Here is a 14601-nt window from a genome sequence, read left to right on the forward strand (position 1 = left end):
TAGAACGACTCTCTCTTTGCTCTCAAAGAGCTTTGTTAGCTTTGTTACGGGAGTATTATCTTTTCATAGCTGCTCTCTGAGAACGTGACCTTGAAATTCCAGGAGAACTGTCAACATTCAGGGGTAGCTGCACACTCTCAGCATTGCTGTCTCACTTTTGTAAAGAAAACAAGGGGATTTCTTTCTCCCTGAGAGCAAAGCTAGCTAGCTCTGACTTTTACAGAGCCTGCCAGCTATGAATCCACTCTCCATCCCAGTTGCTCTGTTTAAGGGATTGAAAGCAATTATGATCTTCTCAAAGTATTGGTCAACTATTAACGCCATGCTTTGGTGTTGTGGAATCATGTATGTATATAATGCAATAAGGGCGCTGATGGAGATACCTGCCTGGTACTTAGATGCAATGTGGTATAGTCCGAATTTTGGCATCTACATCCCAGATGGAATAGCTAATCTTACAAACACTTGCATCCCAGACGGAATAGGCAATTTTACAAACACCACCATGTTCAATCCAGTGTACAGGCTGTACTCAGATTTCTGCACGCTTTTCAGTAGCCGAGATAGGGTTCATACTCATGTCCATGTTATCAACATCAATGAATGTATATGTAATCCTAGACATTTGTTCTATGCGGAAGCCTCCTCTGGAACCAGAGAATGCTGACTGTAAGGGAATATGAAAAGGTTTAGGAAAAATCTTAGAAGCATGGGGACCTGCAGTGCCATGGGATTTCACACTTGGAACACCTAAGGGACCCTGAGAAATTGAGTATTTGGGTCAGAGATCTAAGGAGGTAAACCTTATTTGGGGTTTGGCTTATGCATACCATGCTCTGTATCATACTATTCTGGAGAGTGAGAGTTTCCGATCTGAGATTCAATCCAAAAAATAAAAATCCCAAGTTAACTCTGATCAGTCACAGGAGGCATCAGTAGCAATATCAGTTGCCCCTGTGGAAGGCAAGAAATGGAAATGGGTGTCAACGCGTCTAGAATGAAAAGAAGGAGAAGCAGAGGAGGAGGAAGTAGAAGATCCAGGTGCCGGGCATGGATCAGACCGAGAAAAACAAAAAGAAAAACCAAGAGGCATGAAGAAAAGACTGATGATGAGGAGGAAATTACTTATCGTCGACCTCTGAAGCTGACTGAAATCCAAGGCTCAAGAAAGGAGTTTACATGGCGTCAAGATGAAGGTGTCCTTGCTTGGTTGCTTCGCTGCTGGGACAACGGAGCCAACAGCTTGTCTCTAGATGGTAATGAAGCTCGCCAACTAGGAAGCCCAAGACGCAGGTGTCGACAGAGGGATTAGCAGATGTTCGGATGGAGCTGCCACTCTCAGGAGCCGGCTGTTAGAAGCAGTGAGGGAAAGGTTCCCCTACATGGATGTTTTGAAGCCTCAAATTATTAGGTGGGATACTGTCCAAAAAGGTATCCTGTACCTGAGGGAAATGTTGTACAACCCTGATCCAAACAAACATGATCCTGAGAGAGTGAGGACCGATCCTGACATGTGGCAGAAAATCACAAGTACAGCACCAGAGAGAATCGCACAGTCATTGGTAACAGCATTTGGAGGATTCGAGGACAGAAAGCCCCGAGTTGCTGAACTGATTATGACACTTCAAAACATCGATCAGCAGCTCCCCCCACTGCGTGCCGCAGTTTCTGCCATCTCTCAGCTAGAAGGCCGACTAGATGAAATGTACAAGAAATTGTTTCCATCAACTAATCGTAATGATCCCGTAATAGTATCAGACATGACTGATGAAGGCCAATCTGGGTATGGGCCACCAGGTCTAATGAAGGATCTGATCAAAGTATTCCAGTCCTACTCCTCACCTGCATCATCAAAAGTCTCAGCTATTAGGCGCACACGTTTTCCAGCTCGAGCAAGGAACAACAGTACGATTGCACCGCGTGTTTCCATGTGGCGCTACCTACGTGACCATGGAGAAGACATGAGGAAGTGGCATGACCAGCCTACTTCTGTACTACGAGCACAGGAGAGAGAACTACAAGACATACCAACCACCAGTGGAGTTGCTCCAGTCATCACAGGTAAACAATAGAGGAGCCCTGCCCTCAGTCAGGGGAAGGAGAGGGATAATAGAGTTTATTGGACTGTGTGGATTCGATGGCCTGGCACATCAGAACTACAAAACTATAAGGCACTGCTGGATACCGGTGCACAGTGCACCCTAATGCCCTCCAGTCATGAAGGGACAGAATCAATCCATATTTCTGGAGTGACTGGGGGCTCTCAAGAACTGACTTTGTTGGAGGCGGAAATAAGCCTCCCTGGTAAAGACTGGCAAAAGCATCCTATTGTGACTGGACCAGGGTCTCCATGCATACTTGGTACTGATTACCTCAGAAGGGGGCATTTCAAGGATCCTAAGGGGTATTGATGGGCCTTTGGAATAGCTGCTGTAGATATGGACAACATTAAGCAGCTGTCTGTTTTGCCTGGCCTGTCAGAGGACCCATCTGTTATGGGGCTGCTAGGAGTAAAAGAGCAGCAGGTACCGATTACTACAAAGACAGTGCACAGACGGCAGTATCGCACCAACAGGGATTCCTTGCTCCCCATTCATGATTAGATTCACCAGCTGGAGAACCAGGGAGTGATCAGAAAAACTCACTCACCTTTTAACAGCCCCATATGGCCAGTGCGTAAGGCAGTGGAGAATGGAGGCTGACAGTAGAATACTGTGGCCTGAATGAGGTCACACCCCCATTGAGTGCTGCTGTGCTGCACATGTTGGAAATCCAGTACAAGCTGGAGTCAAAAGCAGCCAAATGGTATGCCACCATTGACAAATGCCAATGCCTTCTTCTCTATTCCTTTGGCCGCAGAATGTAGGCCACAGTTTGCCTTCACCTGGAGGGGCATTCAGTATACTTGGAGCCATTTGCCCCAGGGGTGGAAACACAGCCCAACCATTTGCCATGGGTTGGTCCAAACTGTACTGGAACAGGGTGGTGCTCCTGAACACCTGCAGTACATTGATGGCATTGTTGTGTGGGGCGATAAAGCAGAGGAAGTTTTCACAAAAGGAGAACAAATCATAAAAATTCTTTTACAAGCTGGTTTTGCTATTAAGTGAAGCAAAGTAAAAGGGCCTGCCCAGAAAATTCATTTCCTCAGTATAAAGTGGCAGGATGGACTTCGTCACATCCCAACAGATGTGATCGACAAAATCACTGCCATGTCTCCACCAACTAGCAAGAAAGAGACACAGTCTTTCCTGAATGCAGTGGGCTTTTGGAGGATGCACATTCCAAACTACAGCCTCATTGTAAACCCCCTTTATCAGGTGACGTGGAAGAATGATTTTGCATGGGGCCCTGAGTAGCAGCAGGCTTTTGAACAGATTAAAAAGCAGATAATCCATGCTGTGGCCCTGGGGCCAGTATGGACTGGACAGGATGTAAATAACATCCTCTTCACTGTTGCTGGAGAGAAAGGTCCCACTTGGAGTTTGTGGCAAAGAGCCTCAGGAGAGACCCGAGGCTGATCCCTTGGATTTTGGAGTCGAGCGTACAAGGGGTCTCAAGAGTGCTACAGTCCAACCGAGAAGGAGGTCTTAGCCACGTATGAGGGGGTTCGGGCTGCTTCCAAAGTAGTTGGTACTGAAACACAGCTCCTTGTTGGGGTACTAATTTGTCTTTGTAAGGATTTATGAGTGCATAGAGTAGTTCTGAGTAGATGGAGTATTCTAGAATAGCTGAGTTAGGCCTGTAGGTTAAGAGTTAGTGGGCCGGGCGTTTAGGTAGTTATGTGTATAGGTTCTCTCACGTGCATCGTGTTTTGCATAGCGGGTGTACGTGTCTGCGCAGGATTTAGGATGGTATATAAGGAATGTGACGCAGCAATAAATTGAGAGAAGACTTCATGGCATCCATGTTTTTGTCTCTCTCCCCCAGACAGTAGAGGTCCTGGGATAAGTCGGGTTAAATGGGGGTTATATCAAATGATGACCCCAACGTGATAGTGTGCTTGATTTGCGATTGAGGAGTTTGCTTGTGTTGTGAGTGTGGAAGCGATTATGTTTGTTCTTTTGCAGTGATAGGTGTTCAAGTACTCGAGGAAGAGGCCAGGAGCAGTGGCCGGGAGAAGCGGCCAGGAGAGTGGCAGGGAATGTCCGGGAGAGCAGACAGGAAGGTCTGGGGAATCATTACCATAGCGGCAGGATCTGTTAAAGAGACGGTAAAGATTTTAAAGGTGCTTGCGAAGGGTGCGGGTGGCACATTGTCCTCTAATAGCACAGAGGGGCTCATACAGTGGATGATTCAGGGGTGGCTGATTGAGTCAGCCTCACAGGCTATGGACCTGGATAAGGTTCAGGTCGCAGGGACGGAGTTACTATTAGTTGCTGGAGCAAGAAATGAGTCTGCTCTTCAGCATATCCCTGCTTGGGGGGTGCTACGAGCTTGCCTTTAAAAACTTCGCGTGTGGTGAGGTGTGTGGATGGGAGCTGCTGTTTATTGCTTGCCGAAAGCGGCAGAGCCAGGGAATTCGAGCTGTAATAGCTCGGGGGAGAGTTTTCAGCTGCTCTCTGATGATCCATCTCAGGAATGTGAAGGAGTGATAAAGGGAGAAAAGAAGATGGAGGATCGTGTTGATTCTTTGGAGTCAGAACAGGCCTTTTCAGTTAATGAGTGAAAAGCCTTGGATTCCTTGTTTGCAGAGGAGGGAGATGATTTGACTGAGAGGCAGTTAAAAGAATTTCGGTGGCTTTCCGTTAACTCTAGGTCGTTAGCTCAGGCAGTTCAAATTCAGGCTACACAACAGCAGAGGGAGCTTGGTTCAGCAAAGCCCCTTAAAGATCCGGTGGACGATTGGTAGATGACCGCTAAGAACTGAGCACTTCAAGGAGATCTTATCTTTCATCCATTAGAGGGGAGAGGGCCGATCCCGAGGTAAGGGATCCTCAGGGCCAGCCCACCTGAGAGCCTTTTGATTGGCAGCTAGAGTTAAGGAGTTAAGATCGGTAATGGCTATGTCAGGCTTGGAAAGTCCCGCCTGCCAAGTTCTATTGGACATGATACAGATGGAGCTCATCACCCCCTTTGATTGGCATAGTGTGGCCAGGGCAGTCCCATCCTCCGCCCAAATGGTGCTTTTTGAAAGTAAATGGGAGTTGTTAGGACTGGCCAAACGTGGGTTCCAGTACGACATGTTCAACCTCATCTCAAGGGAGAAACTAGTGTCCTGCTTTCATAGTGACTGGGACTGTGTGCTTCTTACTGATTGGAAATGATTTGTAACCTATTATACTGCAGATAACAGTGATGTGACATAATGGGAGAATTTCTAGCATTTCCAATGTAGTCTCAGGAATTAGAATTATTAGGCATTATCCAAGTTATTGTGTGCTTCTATTTTATTAATAGATTGGATGTGAACCAAATAGGATCTGATGTTACCAATGCTGGAATCTACGTGAATAGTCATTTGATGTATTAGTAATGCTTGGTTATGATGCTATTAGCCTACCAATTAGCCTTTTCTTATTTTGAGAAGACAAAACCTGGAAAGAAATCTCAGGCTAAGGGGATGGCCCTGTATCATAGAGGGATCACTTCTTTTCATCCCACTAATCAGGATTTTTAAAATATGGCCATGCATCACTTGAGACAAAGGCGCACAATAAGAGAGCTGATTTTAATGGCTTATTCTGTTTTCCAAGCAGGTGTTCCATTTGGGCTCTGTATCATGTACTGGCCATGCAGATATGGTGTACAATTGGAAAATACCCTTCAGGCTGAGAGAAACAAAAGCAGGAGAGAATCTGTGATGGGTGAGAAAGGTAAAGTGCACTTTGAAGCAGGGGACGCCCTGCTGGTACTGCCTGTCGCATCCACCGCAAAAACATTTTTGGCACATTTGCCCACTAATAATGATTCTGTCTGACATACAACTTCATAAATTTGTAGGACCATTAATTACCTATTAGTCTAAAAGACATGGTTGTGAGCACTCTAAAAGTATTTGCTGCACAAATTTTAGTGATCATTCAAATCGATATATCAGAGTATGCAAAAGTTGAAGGCTTTTTTCTAATCAGTTACAGATCAACAAAGAATGGGACCCCTTTGAGATTTATTTCCAGTTTGCAGTAAAAATGTTTCTGAGTTTCTGAAAACTGGGTTTTCTCTTGATGGGGAGCTTTGGGTTAAAATTAGTACAAAACTCCAGCAGACTTCTATTGCTAAAGGCAGAACAGCTGCTAAACTGTTCAAACTTGACAAGGAAGAATTTTCTCAAACTGTTCCTGCCTGGATTCAACCCGTTTCTCAGCCCTGCCCCCTGCCACCAACCCATGCTGCAGTTCTACTTTCCGGCCCAATGCTGTGATGCTGGCCATGCCTCCTCCCCCCCCCCCGCCCCCCCCTTTTCCCCCCCACTTCATTCCTGGTGATGCTGCCTCCCTGCACTGTGTCTTAGTTCTTTTTGCTGTAGTTGCTGACAGTTATGTTCTGATTTCGGATCTGCGCAATACTTCAGGCCCAGGCACAGATGGGCAGGCAATGCCTTGATCAACTTAAGACTGGTGTTACGTGTTATCTGTCAGATACCTGATACTAATTTGTCTAATGCCTCACTTATATTAGTTACGCAGAAGGCTGCCCAGCCCTACGTTAATTTTCTTGGCCATTTCTCAACTCGATGCAGGAACAGCTCAAAGAATGAAACGCTACAATTGTGGGGAGCCTGGTCATGTACAGAGGGACTGTAAAAAGCCTGCACAAGCAAATAAAATTGCTCATACTATTCCACACTGACCCTGTCCTAATGCAGAAGGGGGTTGAACGGGGCAAGAGAATGCCGATCCAAACTTCCTGTTGCCGCACAGCCCTGTGATCTGCCGGGAAACGATAAGAGAAGCACGTGACCACGCATTATGACAGCAAATACCGTCCAGAATCAGTCAGCCACTGCCTGGCCAGCTCACTCAGACCAGCCACCGCTGTCAGTGCAGGAGTGGATATGGCCACCGCCAAGTCAGTGCCGCAGACTGACAACACCATGACTCTTATTCCAACAGATGTCACGGGCCCTTTTGGGGACAGGCATAAAGCTCTCTTATTAGGATATTCTTCTGTTACACAGATAAAATTTTTGTTTTTTCCAGGACATACAGATGCTGACTATGCTGGGGTGCTTAACATAATGGCATGGACACCCTCACCCTCTGCTTTATTTCCACAGGGCAAATGATTAATTCCTTTTCATTCTTTGACTGGACCTGGCATCAAGGACCAAATTGGTGGATTTGGGACGTGACAAAAAACAAACCTTTGTTGCCATGCTTAGTAGATGGTTGACAGTTATTAGGCCTAGTGGTTACCAGAACAGATGTTACCGTCATTAAACCCTAATTCTGCTATTATAGGAGTTAAGTGGTACACCATATGCTTGGTATTCTGCACAACAGTACTGACCAAGTGATCATCGAACGCTCTAATCAGACACTGAAATTGCGGCTAACGCAGTTAAGGGAGGGAGCAGACAAGGGTGATCTGACCACGATATTGCAGTAGGTGCTGGTAGTGCTCAACTAGCCAGCAGCTCTGGTGTATCTTCTTGGTGGTCTGGTGTTAGACACTCGAATCTTCTAAATGACGCCCACAGATCTTCTCACATGGGGTCGAGGGTATGTTAGTATTTCCACAAGAGCCAGAACCCAGTGGATTCCTGCCTGTCTGGTCTGGCTGTTGTTGCCAGCTGCTGCTGCCTCTACTTCTGCTCCTGCCACTGGGAGTGAGCCTGTTTGAGGAAATAATGCAGGTGTGGCCTCTAATGACCCCTGAGTCATTGGGTAATTTTTGGCTGCAGTATGCGAAGCTGACTACTATTCCATGGTGTGCTTGGCTCTTTCGGTGGTAGGTGATCCATTTTGTACCTGTGCTCTTGCCATACGTTATGCCTCGTTTCAGCAAGACAGCCTGTGCCAATTTACTGAATCGGATCAGGGTGGTGAACGACAGAGGTAGTCGTCTGCCCCTTGTTAGGCGCATGTGCGAAGGGATTTGATACAGCACAGTACAGACCAGCCAAGGAGGCGAGCTCCTATGGCAAAGGGCAATAGTGACAAGGTTGTTTATTCTCCAGCAGCCTCAGGGCCCTCGAGCAAGCAGTGTTCGATTGCAGGCCCTGGTTACTGTGCGTCCCAATGTGTCAGCGGTGGGGTGGGTTTGGTTTCACTCCAGCTCACCTAGTATAAGGCTGCAAGGCAGCCAGGACTGTGATCCAAGGGAAAGTGAGACCTTCCCTGGACGCAACACTAAGGTCCATGTGACAGTTGAGCTAGAGAATGATGCCCCTATACACCTGCCCCAGGGTGTGGTCCTGATTTGCGGGTCAGGATATGTCTACCCGGTTATACCCTTTCGGCCTATGTGTGGTCCCTGCAGCCTGGGCAGGCTGGATATAGCGCCTACCTCACCACGTGACATCCAACAATTCCTTGCAGAGGGTTCACGTCGAAGGCAGAGTATAGAGACGCTGACTGCAGAATGCAGTGATGGCATGTATCTTGATGTGAGCGTGCGCCAGGTCCTAGATACTACCTTTACCTGGCCCCAAATAGTTCGTAATACACGCACAACTGCATGGCTTGCCTTTTGGGCAGCAAAGAATGCGAATCACCTTCCCATGCACTGACTGATGTAAGAAGCCATGCTTTTTACATTACTGTCTCAAAGTTTGCTGAAATGGACAAGTTCAGGCAAGTCCTGGCCAAGGTTCCAGGACTCCCTTTGTCTCAGACACACAGGAACCAAGGTTCGAGAAATCCCTTTGTTTAGGAGATGGACAAGTCCGGGAGCTAGGAAAGGAAGATAAGATACTGATTAATGGCCCTTAAGTGGTCTTTTTGTGTTGGCCCATCTCAAAGAAGATTGACATCTCTGAGGACTAATGGCCCTCAAGTGGTCTTTCCTGTTGGCCCATCTCAAGGAAGATTGATCTCTGAGGAAATCACAGGACTCTGACCAGAGCCGTCCCGAAATGTCTCGAAGGCTGGAAAGAAGGATAAAAAGGGCACGGACAAACCCCGAATGGAGGTTTTCTGACACCAGATGCCTCACTACGGAAACAAGGAGGTTTTCTGTCATCAGATGCCTCTCTACGCGAGCGCCTGCATGCTGAAGAAGATGCCTGCATGCTGAAGAACCTTGGAGGTATCTAGGTATCTGACCTCAGATTCCTCCACCGTTGTCCTACTGCTGCCTATTATCTCTTCTGGGATTGCTGCTCGAGACTCTGCTCCGAGGGACCTCGCTGCCCGAGACTCCACTTCCTGAGACCTCGCTACTCTGACCATCTCTGCGTTTCATCGATCTGCGGCCTGCTACTTCGCTGCTGCTCTCCCCTACGCTTATTTTGCCCCCGACCAACGTTAACAACGTGCTACGGGACGCTGCTGCATCCAGGAGGTGACTATTCCCCGCTTTAACATAATTCTTGCTCTTTTCTACCTTTTTCTATCGCCTACTTTCCCTTCCCCATCACCCTAATTTTGGCATTCGTCGCTCCCCCTTCCCCATCCCCTCAACTGTCTATTATTTCCAATAAACTGGTCGGATCAACATTTGAATGTTCTTCTTCTTAATCTCACGCTGGGCATAACATATCAAAAGAACCTTTGCCTCACTCCTAAATTGGAGCGAGACAACTGATACGCTGAATTCCCTTGACAACAGACTGGCTCAGACTAAGATGGCGGTGGAATTACTGCTCGCTCAAACTGGTCTAGGTTGCGCTGAGATGGAACAACACCTAGGCCTGAAAGGATTCTGCTGTCTTGACTTCAGTGTGAATGCATCTTCGGCCATAGACCAGATCTGATGGGAAGCAAAGGACACAGCTGACTCAACGTTCCGTATAACCAAGGACAAGGACTGGGGTTTCTTTTCCAATTTGCTTGGTCTTCCCAGCCGACCTGAGAATGTTCTTACTTTGGGTATGATTGCTTTAGTTGTTATCTTGCTTGCTGTGTGTTTGATTCTTGTTATAGTTCATATTGTTCACCGCGTTTTGGATCGGGCGGTTAGTCGCCTTCTCACAGTTAATTTAGTTTTAAGTGCACCACATAGAGATGGCTATCAACCACTATCCACAACTCTGAAACATCATGCTAGCAAAGAAAGGGGAGAGATGTTGGGATGCTAAGTTGTCTTTGTAAGGAGTTATGAGTGCATACAGTAGTTCTGAGTAGATGGAGTGTTCTAGAATAGCTGAGTTAGGCCAGTAGGTTAAGAGTTAGTGGGCGGGGGGTTTAGGCAGGTGTGTGAACAGCTACTCTAGTGTGCATCAGGTTTTGCGTAGCGGGTGTACGCGCCTGTGTGGGATTTAGGATGGTATATGAGAAGTGTGACGCAGTAATAAATTGAGAGAAGACTTCATGGCACCCATGTTTATGTCTCTCTCGCCCGGACAGTCGAGGTCCCAGGATAAGTCGGGTTAATTTGCGATTATGTCAGCTCCTTCTGGCACACCGACTGCCAGTGCTGAACTGGATGTTCAAGGAAGTGGTTCCCTCCACCCATCATTCTACTGTTGCCACCTTGTCATGGTTTTGTAATTTTGTAATTTTTTGTCATTGTCAAAATTTTGTCATTTTGCTATCAGTATTCCAAATCATAATATCATGTAAAGCATGGATGATTTTGCCGAATATGCAGTTCACAGAAGAAGACTACATATCCCAGAGAACATCACTGTCAGGGATAAGTCACCGGACGAGGACACTTTATTATCTCGTTCCCAGGCTGGAGTTCTCTCTCTCAAAATTCTCAGGGAGTGGGAAGCGTTCCAGCCGTGTTGCCTAGAGTTCACAGTAGGCCTCTTGGTTTTCGGGGACTCTCTCTCTCTGTTTCGTTCGATTTATTAGCCTCAATTATATTATATTATATTGTGTTATCTTGTATTCCGATATCATATTTAGTAAAATAAGTTTTCCTCCTTAGATTGCTTCTGTTTTTATCCCATTCCCCTTTTTTCCCTTCCTTTCTGGGCCGGGGGGGGGGGGCTGTCACAGGCATAGGTAAATCAAGGTAACTCATAACACACCTGGAGCAAGTGGATTGCGCTGATTACACAAGCGCAAATGGGAAACCTTAATCATCCAGGAATTTTAGAGATGATCATGGACTGGACTGAAGGTAAGAAGTTTGGAACATCACCAGCAGAAGAGGTGTCACGTGCTAAAGAGGCCCCACCATACAACGAATTACCAGAAAATGAAAAGAAATATGCCCTATTCACTGACGGATCATGTCGCATTGTAGGGAAGCATCGTAAATGGAAAGCTGCTGTGTGGAGCCCCACATGACAGCTTGCAGAGGCCACTGAAGGTAAAGGAGAATCAAGTCAGTTTGCAGAGGTAAAGGCTGTCCAGCTGGCCTTAGATGTTGCTGAACGGGAAAGGTGGCCAATGCTTTATCTTTATAGTGACTCATGGATGGTGGCAAATGCCTCATGGGGATGGTTACAGCAGTGGGATCAAAATAACTGGCAACGGAGGGGTAAACCTATTTGGGCTGGTGAACTGTGGAAAGACATTGATGCCCAAACAAAAGATATGGTTGTAAAGGTGCGTCACGTGGATGCACACGTGCCCAAGGGTAAGGCTACTGAAGAACAATGAAACAACCATCAGGTAGATCGAGCTGCCAGAATTGATGTGGCTCACAAAGACTTGGACTGGCAGAACAAGGGTGAATTATTTCTAGTTCGATGGGCTCATGAGACCTCAGGCCATCAAGGAAGAGACGCGGCATATAAGTCGGCCAGAGACCGAGGGGTGGACTTAACTATGGACGCTATTGCTCAGGTTATTCATGACTGTGAAACATCTGCCATAGTTAAACAAGCCAAGAGGATGAAACCTCTCTGGGAGGAGGGGAGATGGCAAAATATGGGGAAGCGTGGCAGGTTGATTATATCACCTTGTCATGATCTCGCAGTGGTAAGTGTTATGTGCTTACCATGGTGGAGGCAACCACTGGGTGGCTTGAAACATAAGCAGTACTCCATGCTACTGCTCAAAACAGCATATTGGGTCTTGAGAAACAAGTCCTGTGGCGACATGGCACCCCAGAAAGAATTGAATCTGATAACAGGACACATTTCAAAAATTCTCTTATAAATAATATGGACAAATATTGAGTGGATTTATCATATTCCCTACCATGCACAAACTTCTGGTAAAATTGAACGATACAACGGGTTGTTGAAAACTATGTTGAAAGTAATGGGTGGTGGAACATTTAAGCAATGGGAAAAGCATTTGGCAGAAGCCACTTGGTTGGTCAGTGCTACAGGATCTGTCAGGATGGTCCTAGCCAGTCTAGCCCTCTACATACTATAGAGGGAGATAAGGTCCCTGTTGTACATGTAAAGAACATGTTGGGAAAAGCTGTTTGGGTCCTTCCAGCCTCTGGAAAGGGCAAACCTCTCAGTGGAACTGATTTTGCCCAGGGACCTGGGTGCACTTGGTGGGTGATGCAGAAAGATGGGGATATTCAATGTGTACCACAAGAAAATTTGATGTTCGGGGATTGCAGTGAGTAAGTTAATGTATATATGGATATATTTGCATGTGTAGTTGTTATGGTTTTGCAATTTGGTTGGTGTTGGTATTCCACATCAGAACACCATGCCTCATAATGGGAGTAAAGGGGACAAGTTTTTTTCTGTGGACTGCCTTAAATGGGCATGTGGGGAGGGGCACCGGAAGGGAAGTGAGGAAGGGGATGGGGTTGCTGGCCCGGCTCCCTGCGAGGAGACAACGTGGTCGGAGCTTCCTGCCCTCCACAGCTCCATCGGTGAGATTGGGGACTTGGTATTCTCTTCGTTGAAACTCTCTTCTTGTTGTTTAGTGTTATTAGGTTATTAAACTGCCGTTCGTTCTCAGATCACCTTTTTTCTCCCTCATTTTTTGTTAGACCTAATCGCAATCTCCCTTCCCTTCCTCTCTCCCTCTCAGATCTGGTCTATGGCCGAAGATGCATTCACACTGAAGTCAAGACAGCAGAATCCTTTCAGGCCTAGGTGTTGTTCCATCTCAGCGCAACCTAGACCATCTGGACAACTAGATGGATAAGCAATTGGTTGAAAGGCCGCAGACAGAGGGTGGTGGTCAATGGCTCTATGTCCAGGTGGAGGCCAGTAACAAGCGGTGTCCCTCAAGGGTCTGTCTTGGGACTGGTGCTCTTTAACATCTTTATTAATGACATCGATGAGGGAATGGAGTGCACCCTCAGCAAGTTTGCTGATGACACCAAGCTGAGTGGTGCAGTCGATACAGTGGAGGGAACGGATGCCATTCAGAGGGACCTTGACAGGCTGGAAAGCTGGGCTCGGGTGAACCTAATGAGGTTCAACACGGCAAAGTGCAAGGTTTTGCACTTGGGCCGGAAGAACCCCAGGCACCTGTACAGGCTGGGAGGAGTTGTCCTTGAGAGCAGCTCGGCAGAAAAAGACCTAGGGGTCCTGATAAATGAGAAACTTAACATGAGCCAGCAGTGCGCTCTGGCAGCCCGGAAAGCAAATGGGATCCTGGGCTCCATCAGGAGAGGGGTGGTCAGCAGGGATAGGGAGGTGATCGTCCCTCTCTACTCTGCTCTTGTGAGGCCCCATCTGGAGTACTGTGTCCAGGTGTGGAGCCCTCAGTACAAAAAAGATATGGAGATTTTGGAAAGGGTCCAGAGGAGGGCCACAAAGATGATCAGGGGGCTGGAGCACCTCCCCTATGAGGACAGGCTGAGGGAGTTGGGTTTGTTCAGCCTGGAGAAGGTTGCGGGGTGACCTCATTGCAGCCTTTCAGTACCTGAAGGGAACTTACTCCCAAGAGGGGAGTAAACTCTTCGAAAGGGCTGATAATAGCAGGACTAGGGGAAATGGTTTTAAGTTGAAGGAGGGAAGATTTAGGTTGGATGTTAGGGGAAAGTTCTTTACTAGAAGAGTGGTTAGGTCCTGGAACAGGCTGCCCAGTGAGGTTGTGGATGCCCCATCCTTGGAGGTGTTCAAGACCAGGTTGGACGGGGCCCTGGGCAACCTGATCTAGTAAAGGTGTATGTTTGGTGGCCCTGCTAGGCAGGGGGGTTGGAACTACATGATCCTTGAGGTCCCTTCCAACCCGGGTAATTCTGTGATTCTGTGATTCTGTGATCGCAGGTGGAAGGCCGCAGTGTGGAGCCCCACACGACGAGTTGCAGAGGCCACGGAAGGAAGAGGAGAATCGAGTCAATTTGCAGAGGTAAAGGCTATCCAGCTGGCCCTAGACATTGCTGAGCGGGAGAAATGGCTAGTGCTTTACCTCTATACTGACTCATGGATGGTGGCCAATGCCTTATGGGGGTGGTTGCAGCAATGGGAGCAAAACAACTGGCAGCGGAAAGGTAAACCTGTTTGAACCGCTGAACTATGGAAGAACATTGCTGCTCGAATAAAGAACATGGTCCTAAAGGTGCGTCATGTAGATGCCCACGTGCCCAAGAGTCGAGCGACAGAGGAGCAACAAAATAACCACCAGGTAGATCGAGCTGCCAGAATTGAGGTGGCTCAGATAGACCTGGACTGGCAGA

General features: G+C 47.3%; 1 protein-coding gene and 1 pseudogene across 12 annotated transcripts in view; one reads left to right on the plus strand and one right to left on the minus strand.

The window, feature by feature from the left end:
• LOC146762682 (SMAD family member 2-like) overlaps nt 1-14601 on the minus strand; it is a 153932-nt gene that overhangs the window by 71150 nt on the left and 68181 nt on the right. The window lies entirely within an intron of this gene.
• Nucleotides 6998-8674, plus strand: LOC146762685 (uncharacterized; annotated as a pseudogene).

The sequence above is a fragment of the Coturnix japonica genome, chromosome 1 (assembly GCF_054131305.1).
Source record: "Coturnix japonica strain WE chromosome 1, WE-NBRP24, whole genome shotgun sequence".
Taxonomy (NCBI): domain Eukaryota; kingdom Metazoa; phylum Chordata; class Aves; order Galliformes; family Phasianidae; genus Coturnix; species Coturnix japonica.